Raw genomic sequence first — 18,967 nt, 5'->3', positions numbered from 1 at the left:
ACCAGGAAACTGGGACAGAAAGAATGTTTACGATGACTGAAGTTCATAGAAGAGAGACCAGGGTACTGTTCAGAAGGACGAGTAAACAATGTGTTCTGCGTTAAAGAGGCAATTGCAGTGGTTTAAATTGAGACAACAGCCTTCAGAGGTGAATTAAATGTCTGATGCCATTTTAATACAGTCTGGGATTTGAGAGTTAAAGCAATTGTGAATCACTTGGACAGCAGACAGGACAAAGAAATCCTAAAGGGGTTGGTGCAAAATCGTGGACTGGATCCATTGTTAAAGGTGGAGCAGAAGTTTTATTTAAAAAGGATATTTGAAAAACCTGGCCTGGATTTCAGAATGCAGACTGCTAAGGAAAAGCATTATTGTGAGAAATGATTTTAAAGTGCGTTTTTAGGAGTGGTTTTTGAAAACTCTCACATTAACAATGATCGAGGGACGGTAGCGGGGGAGGATTCTGAGGAGAAATCTACAGACATTGATTTGGGTTCAGAGTGCACTGTGTATCTGACTAGAGTCATCTTGTGTGCTTATAAAGGACTGTTGTGTGTTAATGAGATCATTGTAGCTTAAAATCTACTTTGCAGTTTGTATTAATTCTAAAACCTGTGTGTAATTATTAAACTAATGGGGGAGTAAAGGATTATTGTACCATAATCCATTGCTTTCTTTCTTGTTGTTAATACTAATTAGCAATCCTTCACGTTCTATTGAAAAGAAGTAAAAGTTAGGATCTTTTGAGCCAAGTTCATTCTGGGATCTTCCCATCCAATTATAAAATCAACTGGGGTTGTTACAACTCACTTCCTTCATTGTTTCTCGCAACATCTTTAAAGAAATATTTGTTTTGCTGAGATATTTGTTCATTAAATGTGGAGACCCCAAAGGCTATCAGTTAACAGCTGGCATCATGATGATGGTAACATCAGTTAATAGGGTGGGGGAGAGGGGCGAGGAGGGGGTTGGTTATGAGAGTCCCTCTTGTTCCTGTTACATGTGTAACCCGTCACCTGTCTCTGCCTCTTAAAACATACAGGACCTGGGGTTTAATTACAGCTCAAACTAATCAGTGCGTGTAACGTTTTCCATCAATGGGAACTCTGTCTACACGGATAGTGGGGGTTATGGGGGGTGGCGCTGGTTAAGTGCACCATTGCTGCCATATTACCGCGATGTTGTGACCAGAATTTGAGCCTACTTTGAAGACTTCGCAGCAACACAATTCAGCGTCAAAACTCCTAAAGCTCCTCTTTGGGAAAGGAGTTCCTCCTTATTGAATGTTTCCCTCGTAACCAGAAAAAGTGAACTGCAATTTTTTCTGTTATCTGTTGCACAGGATGTGGGCACTGCCAGTGAGGCTGGTATTATTGCCCATCCCTGATTACCTTTCAATAGGGGGTGGTGAGATACTCTCTTGAACCGTTGCAGCGAACATGGTGGCCTTATCCTTATCCTAGCTGATCGAGGCTGGCTCCCAGCCATCAATCAGCACACCCAGTTTGAAACAGTTATCCTCTTTACTTTCCTTCAAGGCCTCATCCTCTCCATTTATATCACAGTCCAAATCACACTCCATGCCGCACCCTTCCCCAGGGAAAATCATTCTTCCCAATTTAATTCCTCAACATCTCCCGTCCTTCGTTTAACATCACCGTTGGCTGCTGCACCTTCAGCTGTCAGGCCCCAGGCACTGAAATTCTCCGCCGAAACATCCCCACCTCTCTGCATTCCTCGTCTTCTTTAATTCACTTCTTAAAACCCATCTCTTTGCTCAAGTTCTCAGTCGCTCCCTTCTAACATCACCTGCTCGGCATCCCAGTCCATCACGCAAACCAGCCTCCCACCCACTGACTCTGTCTACACTTCCCGCTGCCTTGGGAAAAGCAGGCGGCATAATTAAGGATCCACACATCCCGGACATTCCCTCTTCCATCTTCTACCATCGGGGAAAAAGACAAAAGTCTGAGGTCACGTACCAACTGACTCAAGAACAGCTTCTTCCCTGCTGCTGTCAGACACTTGAATGGACCTACCTCGCATTAAGTTGATCTTTCTCTACATCCTAGCTGTGACTGTAACACTACATTCTGCATCCTCTCCTTTCCTTCTCTATGAACGGTATGCTTTGTCTGTATAGCACACAAGACACAATATTTTTCACTGTATGTTAATACATGTGATAATAATAAATCAAATCAGATCCAACCTGTCTGATTATGCCTCTGCACCCTGCCTTGGGATATACTTTCATCATAAAAATGTGATATTAATGCACAATGTTGTAAACTTTGCAACACCGTGTTGGAGACTGTCGGCTTCACCCAATTCGAAAATTCAATACACCTGAAATTCTTGCAAATACCTGACTTCCCCTACAGCCCCCAGTTTTGGATCTTTTAATAAACGGTACATTACAGTATTGCCTGGAGCTCAGTCCTGCCACTGGCTGTGAGATCAAGTCCCACTCCACAGTGTGACAAACCTAGCGCAATACCGAGGGAGTGCCGCAGTGTCAGAGCTGTCTTTTGGATGAAGAATGGAACCAGGGCTCCATCGCACCTACAAGATCCCGTGACTCCGTATTGAGGAAGAACAGGGGAGTTCTTCTTGTGTCTCGGCCACTTCATCCCATAACCAACACCTAAAAACAGATTATCTGGTCATTTATCCCACACTGCTGCTGTGGGAGCTTGCTGTGCACAAAGCAAGCCATTGCCTTTCCTTCAACAGTGACTAAACTTCATTGGCTGCAAGGCACCTTGGGAAGTCCAAAGGTCATGGCAGGCACTATATAAATGGAGATAATTCTTTCTCAATAATGTTTAGGAGTGCCGTATTTCAGTAAACTCATTGTGCAAATAGTCTCCAGTGCAGCTGCTTACACCTATGGAATGGAGAGTTCCAGTATTTTGATTATATTTCAGCTTCTGTTTGCCTGTTGCTGCAGCATAGCAACTGGAACATTAGCACATACCCAATGCCAACCAAGAGAAACAGCGCGTGAAAAATCAGATCATGCAAAATGATACCAGGAATAAAAGAACAGTCTAAAGACTTTGATCTCAACAACATCTATCAAGGGAAGAGCAAAGAAAGATTGGTTTCCACATCCTCAGGACATTTCTTGCACTACACAATATAATCATTGTGGTGATATAAGCACATTTCACACCCATTGCTACCCACCAAGGTTGGGGTGGCACAGTGGTTAGCACTGCTGCCTCTCAGCACCAGGGACCCGGGTTCAATTCCCGGCTTGGGTTACTCTCTGTGCGGAGTTTGCACATTCTCCTCATGTCTGCATGGGTTTCCTCTGGGTGCTCTGGTTTCCTCCCACAGTCCAAAGATGGGCAGGTTGGTTGGATTGGCCATGCTAAATTGACCCCAGTGTCAGGGGGATTAGCAGGGTAAATATGTGGGGTTACAGGAATAGGGCCCGGGTGGGATAATGCTCAGTGCAGACTCGATGGGCTGAATGGCCGCGTTCTGCACTGAAGGGATTCTATTCTATGCCAAAAGCAGCGATGAGTTACATGGACAGGTTCTGGTGGCATCACCTCAGACAGTGCAGCATTCCCGCAGTACCCCACTGGAATTTCATAGAATCGCTACAATGCAGAAGGAGGCCATTCGGCCCATTGAGCCTGTGCCAACTCTCCAACTCTCCAGAGCATCTTCCCCAGGCCCTATCCCCCCAACCGCACATATTTACAGATTGTGGGAGGAAACCCATGTAGACATGAGGACAATGTGTGGAGACTCCACACAGATAGTGACCCAAGGCTGGAATTGAACCCGGGTCCCTGGCGCTGTGTGGCAGCAGTGCTAACCCACTGTGCCACCGTACCATCGCTCCACCATTGGTCACACCTTCAGTTGTCAATAGCCTCTAAAGTCTGAAATTTTGTTCCTAACCCCTCCCATCCTTTAAAGATGTTCCTTAAAGCCTGTTTGACCAGGTTTCTGTCCGTTTACCCTAATGTCATCTTTGGTTGTCAAATTGAGTCTGTTTTACGCTCCTGTGAAGCACCATGGCAAATTTGCTGGGCGGACACAGAGCATGAGAGTGTGTGCACTGTATTGGATAGGCATTGCTCATTGCCCTGTACTCTGAAAGGTGCACTGACCCAAACAGGCACCGGAGTGTGGCGACTAGGGGAATTTCACAGTAACTTCATTGCAGTGTTAATGTAAGCCTTACTTGAGACTAATAAATAAACTTTACTCCAGCAAGGAGTCAACATCTTCAGAGAAGGAAACAAACCATAAGAACATAAGAAATAGGAGCAGGAGTAGGCCAACTAGCCCTTCGAGCCTGCCCAAGACTAACTGTTTTGAAAAACACGATATCAAAATACAAAGTATTTCAGAAGATCCTCTCTGGCAGAAGATTTGTACCCAAGGTGTAGGATATCAGTGAATTAATGAATTAATATCTTGAAATACATGCCATGTAACTCACTCAGTGATCTCATGTGGCGATGCACAGAGTGAAGACTAAGTGGGGCCTTTAGATGATAAGTCAGGGGTTAGCTGATGTTAATTCAATAACTTTTCCAAAGTTATTTATTTTCTCCTTATTTATCTATTTCCATTTGAAATACTCAAACATATTTATAATGAAAACTACCTGTATAAACTTGTGATTTGGTAACGGCACATGCCTCCCCCACCCTCTCTCTTGCCTTGAAACTGCACCCCCCCCAACATCTGGCTCAAGTTTGATTTGATTTGATTTATTATTGTCACATATATTAGTATACTGTGAAAAGTATTGTTTCTTGCACACTATACGGACAAAGCATACCATTCATAGAGAAGGAAATGAGAGGGTGCAGAGTGTAGTGTTACGGTCATAGCTAGGGGTGTAGAGAAAGATCAACTTAATGCGAGGTAGGTCCATTCAAAAGCCTGACAGCAGCAGGGAAGAAGCTGTTCTTGAGTCGGTTGGTACGTGACCTCAGACTTTTATATCTTTTTCCTGAAGGAAGGAGGTGGATGAGAGAATGTCCGGGGTGTGTGTGGTCCTTAATTACGCTGACTGCTTTGCTGAGACAGCGGGAAGTGTAGACACCGGCAGAGAGCAGTTGATGCAACCCAACTTTATAGAATCATAGAATCCAACAGTGTAGAAGGCCATTCAGTCCATCGAGCCTGCATTAACAATGATCCCACCCACACCCTATCCCCATAGCTCCACATATACGCCCTGCCAATCCCCTTGACACGAAGGGGAAACTTATCATGGCCAATCCATCTAACCCGCACATCTTTGGACTTTAGAATCAACTCTCACACTTGGTCCATTTCACTTGGTTTGCAAGCGTCATTTGCAGGCGCTACGTAAATACAATTTAACCTGGTGTGCAAAATAGGATGGGGAAGGTTAGAGGTAGAGTGATGGTGGTGGTGGGGGGGCGAGTGTATTTAAGCGGTCTCCACTCTGTGTGCTAAGCCCTGTAAACTGTGACCCCTTTGTCTCAGTTCAGATACCAGGAATTCTTTGCCAGTTTGAAATTCGACCCATGTAAATCAACTCACTCAAAGGTAGCAGGAATAAAAGTGGAGACTGTGCAAGTCAGCACATGTTGAGAGCAGCCCAACCTCCTCCCCCCCCCCCCCCACCCCCCAACTCCACACAAAGCCCCATCCATCTCGCTGTCTCCATACTGATGCACCGCCTCGCAACTTGATGCGGGTCAACTGGGAAAGTAAAAAGTAACAGCGGAGATTAAGAATCTGACGCAACTTTCCAATCTCGCTCTGAAGCACCATTCCTCTGAACCCTCACTGCTCCAAGTTTCTCCTGAGGAAGGGCTGAGGGTCGATTGGAATAGTTAGGAAGATGTATTGAAGTTAATGGATTTATTTCATCTCCTAACAGAAATTGGAAAATGCGTTCAATTTAACAATATTAACGTCGATTTATTTCACATTATTAGTTGATAAACTGCTCCAAGAGTCTTTGCAGGTTTATTTTAAGGAAAGGAAAGGAAGACACTGAGCTATATAAGGGGATATTTACAAAGAACAGTACAGCACAGGGACAGGCCCTTCGGCCCTCCAAGCCTGCACCGATCTTGATGTCTGCCTAAACTAAAACCGTTTGCACTGACAGAGTCCGTATCCTTCCATTCCCATCCTATTCATGTATTTGTTTAGTTGCCCCTTAAATGCCACCACTGTACCTGCTCCCACCACCTCCCCGGGCAACGTGTTACAGACATTCATCACCCTCTGTGTAAAAACTTGTCTCACACATCTCCTCTAAACCTTTCCCCACACACCTTAAACCTATGTCCTAGTGCTTGACTTTTCTACCCTAGGAGAGAGTATCTAACTATCCATTCCGTTCGTGCCCCTCATAATCTTGTAGACCCCTATCAGGTCGCCTGTCAACCTCCATTTTCCAGTGAGAAGAAATTGAGTATATCCAACCTCTCCTCGTAGCTAATACCCTCCAGATCAAGCAACATCCTGGTCAACCTCTTCTGTAACTTTTCCAAAGCATCCACATCCTTGTGGTAGAGTGGTGCCCAGAATTGTACACAATGTTCCAAATGAGGCTGAACTAAGGTTCTGTACAGCTGCAGCATTACCTGCAAATTTTTATATTCAGCGCCCCGACCGATGAAGGCAAGCATGCTGTATACCTTCTTACCTACCTTATACATCTGTGTTGCCACTTTCAGTGATGGGTGGACATGTACGCCTAGATCTTTCTGCCTGTCAATACTCCTAAGGGTGTTTATTAGGATAGATGAAAATCTTGATTAAGCAATAACTTTTAAGAGTTCCTCTTAGACAACAGTTAAACTTTTAAGAGTTCCTCTTAAAAGAGGAAAACAAGGTATAGAGAGGGACGGTGAGGTTTGGGGAGTGTATTCTAGAGCTTAGGGTCCAGGCAGCTGAAGGCACCAAGTGGACATGAAGCATCAGTGAGAAGGCGGTTTCTGGGGACAGTATCTGGCCATCAGTTTGATGTGTCCCTTCACCTGGACTTGATTGAACCTGTGTAGGTATGATGTTAATGCAGGTTGATGTTTATTATAGCAGGTGTATTCCAGTACGCTGACACAGAATAAACAGGCAGTTTTGTGGTTCACATTTATGATGAAGTATTCACAAGATTGAATAACTGACTATAATTGGATTTGGTGTAGTTGAAATTAAATCTCTGTGACAGTGGAAGAATGAATTGTTTTCTGGTTGTAAAGTTGTATAACCTCATCTTGACCTCGCTGTGACTGCACTGAACCTTTAGACAACAGTTAAACTCTCAATTCCAGAATCTAGTCTTAATTAAGCTGTTGACGGAAACAAAGATGTGTGTGTGTACACATATACCCCTTCTCTTTCCAGTTTATATATACACATGTATATACACACACATACATTACATATACATGGTATATACATTTACACACATATATAATATCTTGAAGGGCAATTTTTTTCACACAGAGGGTGGTGAGTGTCTGGAACAAGTTGCCAGAGGCAGTAGTAGAGGGGGGTACAATTTTGTCTTTTAAAAAGCATTTAGATGGTTACATGGGTAAGATGGGTGTTCAGGGTTATGGACCAAACACGGGCAACTGGGACTAGTTAAGTGGTAAAAACTAGGCAGCATGACAAGTCAGGCCAAGGGCATGTTTCTATGCTGTAAATCTCCATGACTCTATATACATATATATATTCACATTTATAATACATATAGATGTATATATATCCTATATAAATGTACATCCTCTTCCTTCCAGCTTTTTAATATATATATATATATATTATATATGTGTGTATATACACAAGAAAAAATATAGGAAAGTCCCAAGCTATCTCACAGCAGCATGAGAGACTCTTCCCGCTCAAAAAAGACAGTAGGACTAGGGGGCACAGCCTCAAGATAAAGGGGGGGCGGTTTAGAACGGAGTTGAGGAGGAACTTCTTCACTCAAAGGGTGGTGAATCTCTGGAATTCTCTGCCCGTTGAAGTGGTGGAGGCTGCCTCGCTAAATATTTTTAAGAAGCGGGTTGATGGGTTTTTGATAAGAGAGGGGATTAAGGGTTATGGGGAGAAAGCGGGAAAGTGGAACTGAGCCACAACAGATCAGCCATGATCTTATTGAATGGCGGGGCAGGCTCGAAGGGCTAGATGGCCTACTCCTGCTCCTATTTCTTATGTTCTTATGATCAAATAAAAGCAGATAAGGAATATCTGATGTCCAAAAGCTTATTTCTGAATCTCCAGCCTATGTCCTGTGCTGCAGCCACAGTGTTTACGTGGCTGATCCAGTTTCTGGTTGATTGTAACTCCCCGGATGTTGTTAGCGGGGGATTCAGCGATGGTGATGCCAGGGAATGTCCCGGGGCGATGGTCAGATTCTCTCTTGTCGGAGATGTTCATTGTCTGGCACTCGAGCGGCGCGAGCAGGAACACTGGAAACAGGGCGAGTAGGCCCCTCAACCCTGCTCCACCATTCAACTAGACCATGCCTGACCTCCGTCCTTTTCCTGCACTATCCCCACATCCCTTGATGTCCTTACCATACAAAAATCTATCAATCTGTCCTGAACACACTCAATGACTGAGCCCCTACAGCTCTTGGGGGGTAAAAAATTCCAAAGATTCACCACCCTCCTGAGTGAAGAAATTCCTCCTCAGCTCAGTCCGAAACGGTTTGCCCCTTGTTCTGAGACCCTGGCTGCCCCCCGATCAGTGATCCTGCGTCCTGCCTGTCGAGGCCTGTAGGACGTGTAACCTTGAAATCAGAGTGCGGCCTTTCAGAGTGAAAGTTAGCAGCCACTCCTTTACGCCAGAGGCGTGGAGCTTTCTCCCCGAAACGGCTCCATTAATTATTAATTTTACATCAAAGAGCAGTCTGTCTTTGCCAGCCGTGAGTATATCAGGAAATGGATCCCAGGCGAGTGGATAGAACACCACGGCCTAACTGGTGGAACAGGATGGTGGGGCTGAGGGGCCTCCTCCTGTTCCTGGGATAACAAGATGCCGTGGTGAGATTCCAACAGGAGGTCCGGAATTCCCTTTATTTCCCAGCTATTGTCCGTCTGAGATCTAAAACATACCAGTGTTTGGCACGGTGTTTTTAATATCTCGCTCACACACTGGCTGTCACAGCAGCTTATTCAAACCCACTGATCTGGGAGTGATACTGGGTCTGATCCAACATAACAGCCAAGGAGGTTACAACGGGCGAGTAACCCAAATGGAAAACAAGTTAAATTTAACATACAAACATTCCATTTTTGTAACACTTACATTTCTAATTCCAACAAATTGATGAGGGACAAAGCGCTGGGTTTGGCAGCTGGGGGGGGGGAGGGGGGGGGTCCGGAAATAACAAGCTGGGAGTGGAAAATGCACCGTGAAAGTGTTGGGATGGTCCATAAAAATCCTCCTTTAGCCAAATAAACTGGCTGTTCCTGTCCAGTCTGGTCTATAGGTGGTTCCAGCCCCATCCCAACCTGGCTGACACCCCCCCCCACCCCGAGTCACTCAGCTATACAATGGAGTCTGGTGTTGCTCAATAAATGCTGAACTTTCCAGCGATGTCCACCACCCAACAATGGATGTTTGAAAAGTGGATGCAGGCAACTGAGTGGCTTGATGCCACTGCCCAGTGTGGATCGGTGCACTGCCCAGTGCTGTCCAGTGAGGATTAGTGCACTGCCCAGTGTGGGTTGCCGCACTGTCCAGTGAGAGTTGCTACACTGCCCAGTGTTGCCCAGTGAGGGTTGGTGCACTACCCAGTGAGAGTATTTTTTATTTCAAAAATATACTTTATCCATAAAAATCTCAATTAAACCAATACAAACCTACATGTCTATAAATTGCAAACAGTGCAGAATAAAAACATTTTTACAGTCCTATACAAATTACAGTCATTACATTTCAAAACTTAAAACTATATACATGCCTCAAAATTTACTGTGTGCCGTTATTTGTCAGATTGGCACACAGTTACACAGGCCCAGTGAGAGTTGGTACACTGCCCAGTGTTGCCCAGGGAGGGTTGATGCACTGTCCAGTGAGGGTTGGTACACTGCCCAGTGAGAGTTGGCGCACTGCCCCGTGAGGGTTGGTACACTGCCCAGTGAGAGTTGGCGCACTGCCCCGTGAGGGTTGGTACACTGCCCAGTGAGAGTTGGTGCACTGCCCCGTGAGGGTTGGTACACTGCCCAGTGAGAGTTGGTGCACTGTCCAGTGAGGGTTGGCGCACTGCCCAGTGAGAGTTGGTGCACTGCCCCATGAGAGTTGGTGCACTGTCCAGTGAGGGTTGGTACACTGCCCAGTGAGGGTTGGTACACTGCCCAATGAGGATTGGTACACTGCCCAGTGAGGGTTGGTACACTGCCCAGTGAGGGTTGGTACACTGCCCAGTGAGGGTTGGTACACTGCCCAGTGAGGTACCAAGCCACAGAAACCAGGAAGATTCCAGGTGTGCGCAGAGGGGGCAATCTCACCCAGACTTCCCGTCTGAGGGCAAAATCCAATCACCTGAGCCGGAATGTGTGCAATCAGAGGATGGGATTGGAAACCAGCTTGGGCAAGCTGATAGGTCGCTCGATAGTTACAGTCCAGATACAGTCACACCATGTAGGAAGGGATGGCACTGCCTGTGAATCTATACCCCCAACAGGAGGCTGTGTCTTCAGAGGGGGCATTGGGAAATTGCTGAGTGGAGGCTGGTTGCAGAGGTGAAAGGAGAAAAACAGGGTCAAGAGAAAGGAAAACTAAAAAAGCGGGACATTAGATGAATCCCCAGGCTCATCCACAAAACCCGGCTGCGTGTTGACACACACACACACACACACACACACACACACACACACACACACACACACACACAAAACAATAACCTCACCTATCATTACTGGGATAGAGATAATGTAGGAACTGAAACAGAAGATCACACTGTGCTGGCATGTCACACTGGGATGATACAGGGTGTACAATGCTGAATATACAACAGGACACACAACCTTCACTATTCATTATAAACACTTCCAGCAGTAATAGCACGTTAATTATGTTATAATCATGATCATTCTATTATTAAAATACACAGGTAAAGAGTACTGATTTTGATTTGATTTATTATTGTCACATGTGTTAGTATACAGTGAAAAGTATCGTTTCTTGCGCGCTACACAGACAAAACATATGGTGCAGAATGTAGTGTTACAGTCATAGCTAGGGTGTAGAGAAAGATCAACTTAATGCGAGGTAGGTCCATTCAAAAGTTGAATAACAGCAGGGAAGAAGCTGTTCTTGAGTAGATTGATATGTGACCTCAGACTTTTGTATCTTTTTCCCGAAGGAAGAAGACGGAAGAGAGAATGTCCGGGGTGCGTGGGGTCCTTAATTATACTGGCTGCTTTGCCGAGGCAGTGGGAAGTGTAGACAGAGTCAATGGATGGGAGGCTGGTTTGCGTGATGGATTGGGCTACATTCACAACTTTTGTAGTTCCTTGCGGTCTTGGGCAGAGCAGGAGCCCAGACCAAGCTGTGATACAACCAGAAAGAATGCTTTCTATGGTACATCTGTAGAAGTTGGTGAGAGTCGTAGAGGGCATGCCAAATTTCCTTAGTCTCCTGAGAAAGTAGAGGCATTGGTGGGCTTTCTTAACTATTGTGTTGGCATGGGGGGACCAGTACAGGCTGTTGGTGATCTGGGCACCTAAAAACCTCTAGCTTAAACATAATATTGTTTAACTAAGTACTTTGAGCACTTGTAAAGAGAGACTGCTAGAACCCCAGCTTTGAATGTCGGAAGTTGACATACGTAATGCTACATTCTGTACATTTTGTGGGTGTCACAGTGGTTATCACCACTGCCTCACAGTGCCAGGGACTTGGTTTCAATTCCGGCCCTGGGTACATTCTCCCCATGTGTGCGTGGGTTTCCTCCGGTTTCCTTCCACAGTCCAAAGATGTACGGGTTTGGGTTGATTGGCCATGATAAATGACCCTAGTGTCAGGGGGATTAGCAGGATAAACGTATGAGGTTACAGGAATAGGGACTCAATGGGCCGAATGGCCTCTTTCTATGATAAATAAACTACCATGAAAAGAATTTGCATCTAGTTTAATACTCCTCCAACAGTGGGACAGTTTGAATGGATTTTCCCAGAGCATTATTAACCAACTTTAAATAGTCTTGCAGTTAAGAAATAGAATCTGGAGTTGGCGTAACACACTTCGCTTCTCCAGAATACTCAACAAGAATTAACAAACTCGACCAGGGGTGTCACGCCCCACAGATCACAGAGATCGCAGCTTCCATTGCTCAGGTGGTCTGGAACGTGGAGCAGTGAGAACTCCGCTTTGGGTAAGGAGACAGTGCATGGCAACTAAAAACTATAACATTCAAAACGTTAACCTCAGACTGACTGCACATAATGTCCCACATGCTTACACTGGTCTATTCAAATCTGCACACAGATTTTTATAAAGGTGTTCCAATGGGTCAGGTGGATGTACTCTGTGCTGCAAAGGGTTACAGAAACCTAACACAGGCAATGATGTAGCATTTGGTCACAGCCCCAGAATTCTGTCCTGATGGTAAGTCAACTTCTCATCAGATTGGAAAATTCCATTTCATTACATCCGAACACCGGCCATCCTAACTGGTTATTATAAGGCAGGAATGCATGAAGGCATCATTGTCTTTGTGTAACTGTCAGTCCCTCACAAAGCCACAACTGTCTGAATTAACCTCAATTGTTTGAGTTGGATTAAGTCAGCGAGTCTCATCCTTGCTTCTGGATCGGAAAACTGTGGGAGCAGGCTGGGAATTCAGCCTCGGGTGGGATCCTACAGCCTCAGCCCGCGGGAAACACTCTTACCCCCACAAAATGGGACATCGGCCAAAAATCGAGCTTCCCGACCAGCGTCGGAGTATCCAGGGCTCCCAAGTCGCCACACTCCGGCACCTGTTTGGGTACACTGAGGGAGAATTCAGCATGGCCAATCCACCCTAACCAGCACGTCTTTTGTGGGGGAGGTGGGGGGAGAACCGGAGCACCCGGAAGAAACCCATGCAGATACAGGGAGATTGTGCAGACTCTGTACAGACAGTGACCCAAGCCGGGAATCGAACGCGGGTCCCACTGGCACTGTGAGTCTTTGTATCACTAGCCCAGCGACAATACCATGACGCCATCTCCCCGAGCCATGGGGGCTACGCCATGACCATTCTCCCAATCAGGGGAATACAAGGATTAGGAAAAGTACACAATAGCATAACACTTTCCACCCAAGCGTTTGTTTAATCTCATCTAAGATGTATTCAAATATTCTAACAGGATCAAGTGGAGCCAAAAGCAACACCTTAATGAGGAGAACAAGATCTTTTTGTATCTTGTTGGCCAATAAAATTCAACTGTTGTCAACGGCAACCAAACAGCCTCGCTGGCAGCCAGTTCCCGAGTTTCAGCTAAAACTCCACCACACAAAGGGTGTTTAACACTTGAGATCTCTCTCTTTGGCAGATTACAATTGATCAGAACTTGCTGACTGCTCTCTGCCTCCAAAGAAAGCACAGGAACTGGAGGAGGAACTTCCCTGTAACACCAAAGCAAATTTGCTCACTTATTATTACGGTTAGCTTAAGATAATGAACAGGGGTTGGGGTTAAGATGAGGCTGATCCAATTGGAAAGTTCTGGCCTCCCCTCCCCCAACACTAATTCAATTTAGAGCGAGAGGCACGGGGGACGGGTAAAGCTCTGAATCACATCACCCGAGTGTGCTGGCTGGAAACCAAGCTTTCAGTGTATGCTGGAAGGAGTTTGAGGAGACCTGACTCTGGCCGAGACAGACCACCGGAGAGTACGATCGGTTGATGTTTGCTTCAGCGAATACACGTCTACTTCTAACGTTTGGTTAAATCTATCCAAAGGGAGGTTTTGAGGTGCAGTGGGTGGCGTCCCTGCCTCTGGGTTCAGGTCCCACTCCAGAATCTGATGGCCATGGGCGATACGGTGGCACAGTGGTTAGCACTGCTCTCTCACAGCGCCAGGGACCCGAGTTCGATTCTCGGCTTGGGTCACTGTCTGTGCGGAGTTTGTACATTCTCCCCATGTCTGCCTGGGTTTCCCTCGGGTGCTCTGCTTTCCTCTGAAAGACGTGCTGGTTAGGTTCAATGTCCGTGCTAAATACTCCCTCAGTGTACCCCAACAGGCACCAGAGTGTGGCGACTGGGGGATTTTCACAATAACTTCATTGTAGTGTTAATGTAAGCCTAACTCTGGCACTAATAAATAAATAAACTTTAAACACAGAGGTGTGTAGCCAAACATGTCATCAACCTAATGACATCACCCTAATCCTTCCACTGGGCCAATGCCAGGTTGGAGCAATGTCTGATACAGAGAGGTGCCCCTCCAGCTGTAGCTCCTGGTGACAGACTGGTGGCCTGTCCCAGAGGGAAGAAAACAAGCTCCAGAAATAGATTCTGTCCACCTTGTGCATCTCTGGACAGGAAACCTTCTCGATCTAGACCTGACTGAGGCTGCATCAGACTCCGATAAGACTATATTTGGAGTACTGTGAGCAGCTTTGGGCCCTGTACCTAAGGAAGGATGTGCTGGCTTTGGGGGGGATCCAAAGGAGGTTCCACAAAAATGATCCCGGGAATGAAAGGTTTGTCGTCTGAGGAACGGTTGAGAACTCTGGGTCTGTACTCGATGAAGCTTAGAAGGACGAGGGGGGATTGAATTGAAATTTACAGAATACTAAGAGACCTGGATAGAGTGGACGGGGAGAGGATGTTTCCACTCGTGGGAGAGACTAGAACTCAAACACCTCAGCATGAAAGGACACTCCTTTAAAACAGGGATGAGGAGGAATTCCTTCAGCCAGAGAGTGGTGAATCTGTGGAACTCGCTGCTGCAGAAGGCTGTGGAGATCAGATCATTGAGTGTCTTTAAGACAGGGATAGATTGGGTCTTGATTAATGAGGGGTTCAAGGGTTACAGGGAGAAGGCAGGAGAATGGGGATGAGAAAGATAGCAGCCACGATTGAATGGCAGAGTAGAGTCAATGGGCTGAATGGCCTAATTCTGCCCCTATGTCTTATGATGTGTGTTAAAAGGATTCTTCATGCTGCCTCTCCTTTAGTGCTGAGGACAGTTGCAGGAAGCGATAGAATAGCTGGCTCAGACTCCACATAATGAGAACAGCAAAGGTGTTGTGAGAGTAACCCCCCAGTACAGACTGCCACAATCGCACACGGTGAGAGACACAAAATATTCAAAGTTCTTGTGAAGTTAGAGTTGGTGGGTTGAGAATTGATTACAACCACAACTGATCAGAAATACTAAAACAGCCTCCCAAACATTCTGCAGGAAAACATGGCGTTTTGAAACTTCAATAAAATCCTAGAACAACTTTGGAGTCAAATAACTTTCATCTGGTGTTAACTTTTATTTGGCTACACGCCTGTGAAGCACCTTGGGACAATTTACCATGTTAACACTAAATAAATACAAGTTATTGTTGTTCCTGCAGCCTGAGTGAGCTCAGAACAGCTGTAAACAGCTGGCTGTGTTAGGTTAGCCACGGTGGATGAGACAGGTCAAAGGGCTGGTCCAGAAACAGTTCCATTCCCTGCTCACCGTTACACCTTCTGTACTGGAGAAAACTCACAAACAGTCAACAACTCACCCAAGAGCGCTTCACTCTGAAGCCAAGAGCAGCTTGTGGGTCACCGCCTGGTCCCTGGGTCAGACTGCCCCTTCAGACAATTTCAGAGTGACCTTTGCTCTGTTTTATTAACACTGGGTCACGTCTGGCCGGTCAGATCATGTTTTAGCCGGAACGTTCTCTGCTGCCGGAATGAACTGGCTACACGGGAATAGATTGCGGGCTCAATGAGTGAAAGGAGAGAATCAGCCCTTATATAAAAACACACTGCTGGAATTCGGTGCAATTATTGTATTCAGTAATCACTCATTTGATTTGATTTGTTATTGTCATGTATTGGGACTCAGTGGAAAGTACTGTTTCCTATGCTATACAAAGCATACTGTTCATAGGGTACGTAGAGGAGAAGATCTCAGCCATGTTTTCTGCTCCTGATTTCCACCCACTGACACGTGCTGGCAGGTTTAAGTTTAAAGTTTATTGATTATTGTCACAAGTAGGCTTACATTAACACTGCAATGAAGTTACTGTGAAAACACCCTGGTCACCACACTCTGGCACCTGTTGGGGTACACTGAGGGAGAATTTAGCACGGCCAATGCACCCTAACCGGCACGTCTTTCAAACTGTGGGAGGAAACTGGAGCACCCGGAGGAAACCCGTGCAGACATGGGGAGAATGTGCAACCTCCACACAGACAGTGACCCAAGCTGGGAATCGAACCTGGGTTCCTGGCACTGTGAGGCAGCAGCGCTAACCCACTGCGTCACCGAGAATGGAACCTGGGTCCCTGGCGCTGTGAGGCAGCAGTACTAACCCACTGTGCCACCACGGTTTGTAAGAGGTCAAGAGACACGGGGTTAGGAAGGCAGGATCGGGGTAGTGAACCTGATGAGCAGCCACGATCATACTGAATGGCGGAGCAGGCTCGAAGGGCCAAATGGCTTCCTCCTCCTTCTAGTTTCTATATCGTGTGAGAGTGAAAGGAGAGGGTGCAGAATGTGGTGTTACAGCTACAGGTAGAAAGGATTAAAGAGTCAGAGTACAGTTTTAAGAGCATAGAAGAAGATGGAATGATATGGTATACTGGGACACCAGGTCTGGTACCATACAGTACACCAGTGACAACATTGTATAATTCATTAGTGGCAATGTGCATTCGCTGTTCTGAGATCACGAAAGATGCTATAGAAAAGGTGCTTTCTATTCCCATGTGACCTCAGACATCATGTGATCTGGGAAGGGAGTGTGAGGTGGGGGGAATTTTAGCTCCTGAACCTGTTTTGAGGCTGGGGGGGGTGCGGGTTAGGGATTGGTTGAACTCTATGTAACTTTAATTGCAGCTATAATCTAACCTCAAAGGTCTGTCCGTTAGGTCACGCCCACTAATGGGGAGGAAGGAGTTGAAAGGGCTTCGCGGTGGTTCACATTCAGTGCAAGCTCCATGGCAGCCATTGCTGTCTTAGAGGTCGTGACCCCCAACTCTCCGGTTTGGGAAGCTCCGTGCCATGGAAACACATTTCTTTCTTTCTAATCAGCAAGAAGCCATCTCCCTGGATCGTTTGTTTAAACTGCATTTACACAGAGAAGAGTGTCGCCAACTGCAGACATGCCATACTCCTAAGTCTTCCTGCTTTAGGTTAGAGGGTCATTAGATTGTTTCCACTGGACGGTGCAACATCGAGGGCCGAAGGGCCTGTACTGCGCTGTAATGTTCTATGTTCTGTGGTCAGAGCTGCTCCCAGAGTATAAACCATACTCGCATCATCTACATGTGAAAATCTATCCAACCCCCTGCAAAGTCAGGCAGTGGGCCAGCACGGTGGCACAGTGGTTAGTGCTGCTGCCTCACACTGCCAGGGACCCGGGTTCAATTCCAGCCTCGGGTCACTGTCTGTACAGAGTCTGCATGTTCTCCCCGTGTCTGCGTGGGTTTCCTTCAGGTGCTCCAGTTTCCACCCACAGTCCAAAGATGTGCGGGTTAGGTGGATTGGCCATGCGAAGTTCTCCCTCACAGTGTCAGGGGGATTACCAGGGTAAATATGTGGGGTTACGGGGGATAGGGCCCGGGTGGGATTGTGGTTGGTGCAGACTCCTCCTGCACTGTGGGGATTCCAGGATTCTAAAAGAATGAGAATTGAAGCCAACTGAAAATCTATAAATTCTGAAGGGGTTTGATAGGGCAGGAGTGGAGAAGATGTCTCCACATTTAGGGATGCGACCAAAACCAGAGGCCATAAATTTAAGATCATCACTCATAAATTTAACAGGAAATTTAGCAGAGGCTGGAATGTGGAACATGGAATGATTGAGGCAAATAGTATGGAGATATTTCAGGATAATGGAACTTGGGGGGAGGAAGAAGAGAGGATATGTTGATGGTGTGGGTTAGTGTGGGATTCCAGTTCTGTAAAATTCTACGTCATTCGGACATTAATAAGTTAATTCAATAGGAGTGCTAGTTTCTGTAGAAACGCTTCTGGATGGTCTGGTAACCTGGATTTATTAGCCTTACCCTCTGGCTAATCAGTTACTTACCCCACCCACCAGTCCCATCTTTACCAAACTGCCAGCTTTCCAAACACAAACATGGTGCTATTTCATTGGCAGTGTCCCTTCTCCGTCAGTAAGCTGTGGAATTGAGTTTCATGCTGTTTGTCCAAAGACCATTGAAGGCGGAAGGGCAGGTTAATAGGGTGGTGAAAAAGACGCGTGGGACACTCACCGTTATCAACCGAGGTACAGATTACAAATTAGAGGGGTCAGGGTGGGGCTGTGTAGAACTTTGGTGAGGCCCCAGCTGGATTCCTGTGTGCAGTTCTGGTCACCAGATCATAAGAAGGATGTGATTGCGCTGGAGGGAGTGCAGAGGAGATTCACCAGGACGCTGCCTGGGATGGTAACATGTGGGTTATAAAGGGAGGTTGGATAGGCTTGGGCTGTTTTCTCCGGAGCAGAGAAGGCTGAGGGGTGATCTGATTCTGAGGGGCATGGACAGGGTGGACAGGGAGCAGCTGTTCCCCTTAGCTGAAGGGTCGGTGATGAGGAGACTCAAGTTAAAAATGGAAGGTGGGAGGTTTAGGGGGGGATTTTAGGAAAGTTTTTTTTTACTCAGAGGGTGGTGAGGGTCTGGAATGCGCTGTCTGGGAGGATGGGGGAGGCGGGATGCCTCACATCCTTTAAAAAATACCTGGATGAGCACTTGGTACACCGTAACATTCAAGACTATGGACCAAGTGGGATTAGGTGGGCGGGTCAGGGTCTTTCATGCCTCGCAGCAGACTCGATGGGCTGAA

At 46.3% G+C, this 18,967-nt stretch overlaps 1 protein-coding gene across 1 annotated transcript in view; it reads right to left on the bottom strand.

The window, feature by feature from the left end:
• LOC145352343 (protein Daple-like) overlaps positions 1-18,967 on the bottom strand; it is a 161,085-nt gene that overhangs the window by 56,350 nt on the left and 85,768 nt on the right. The gene's annotated exons all lie outside the window — the stretch shown is intronic.

The sequence above is a fragment of the Carcharhinus amblyrhynchos genome, chromosome 14, assembly GCF_965287045.1.
Source record: "Carcharhinus amblyrhynchos chromosome 14, sCarAmb.v2.hapA, whole genome shotgun sequence".
Classification (NCBI taxonomy): Eukaryota; Metazoa; Chordata; class Chondrichthyes; order Carcharhiniformes; family Carcharhinidae; genus Carcharhinus; species Carcharhinus amblyrhynchos.
Note: the sequence above shows the minus strand (reverse complement) of the source record. Positions and strands in the feature narration are given on the sequence as shown.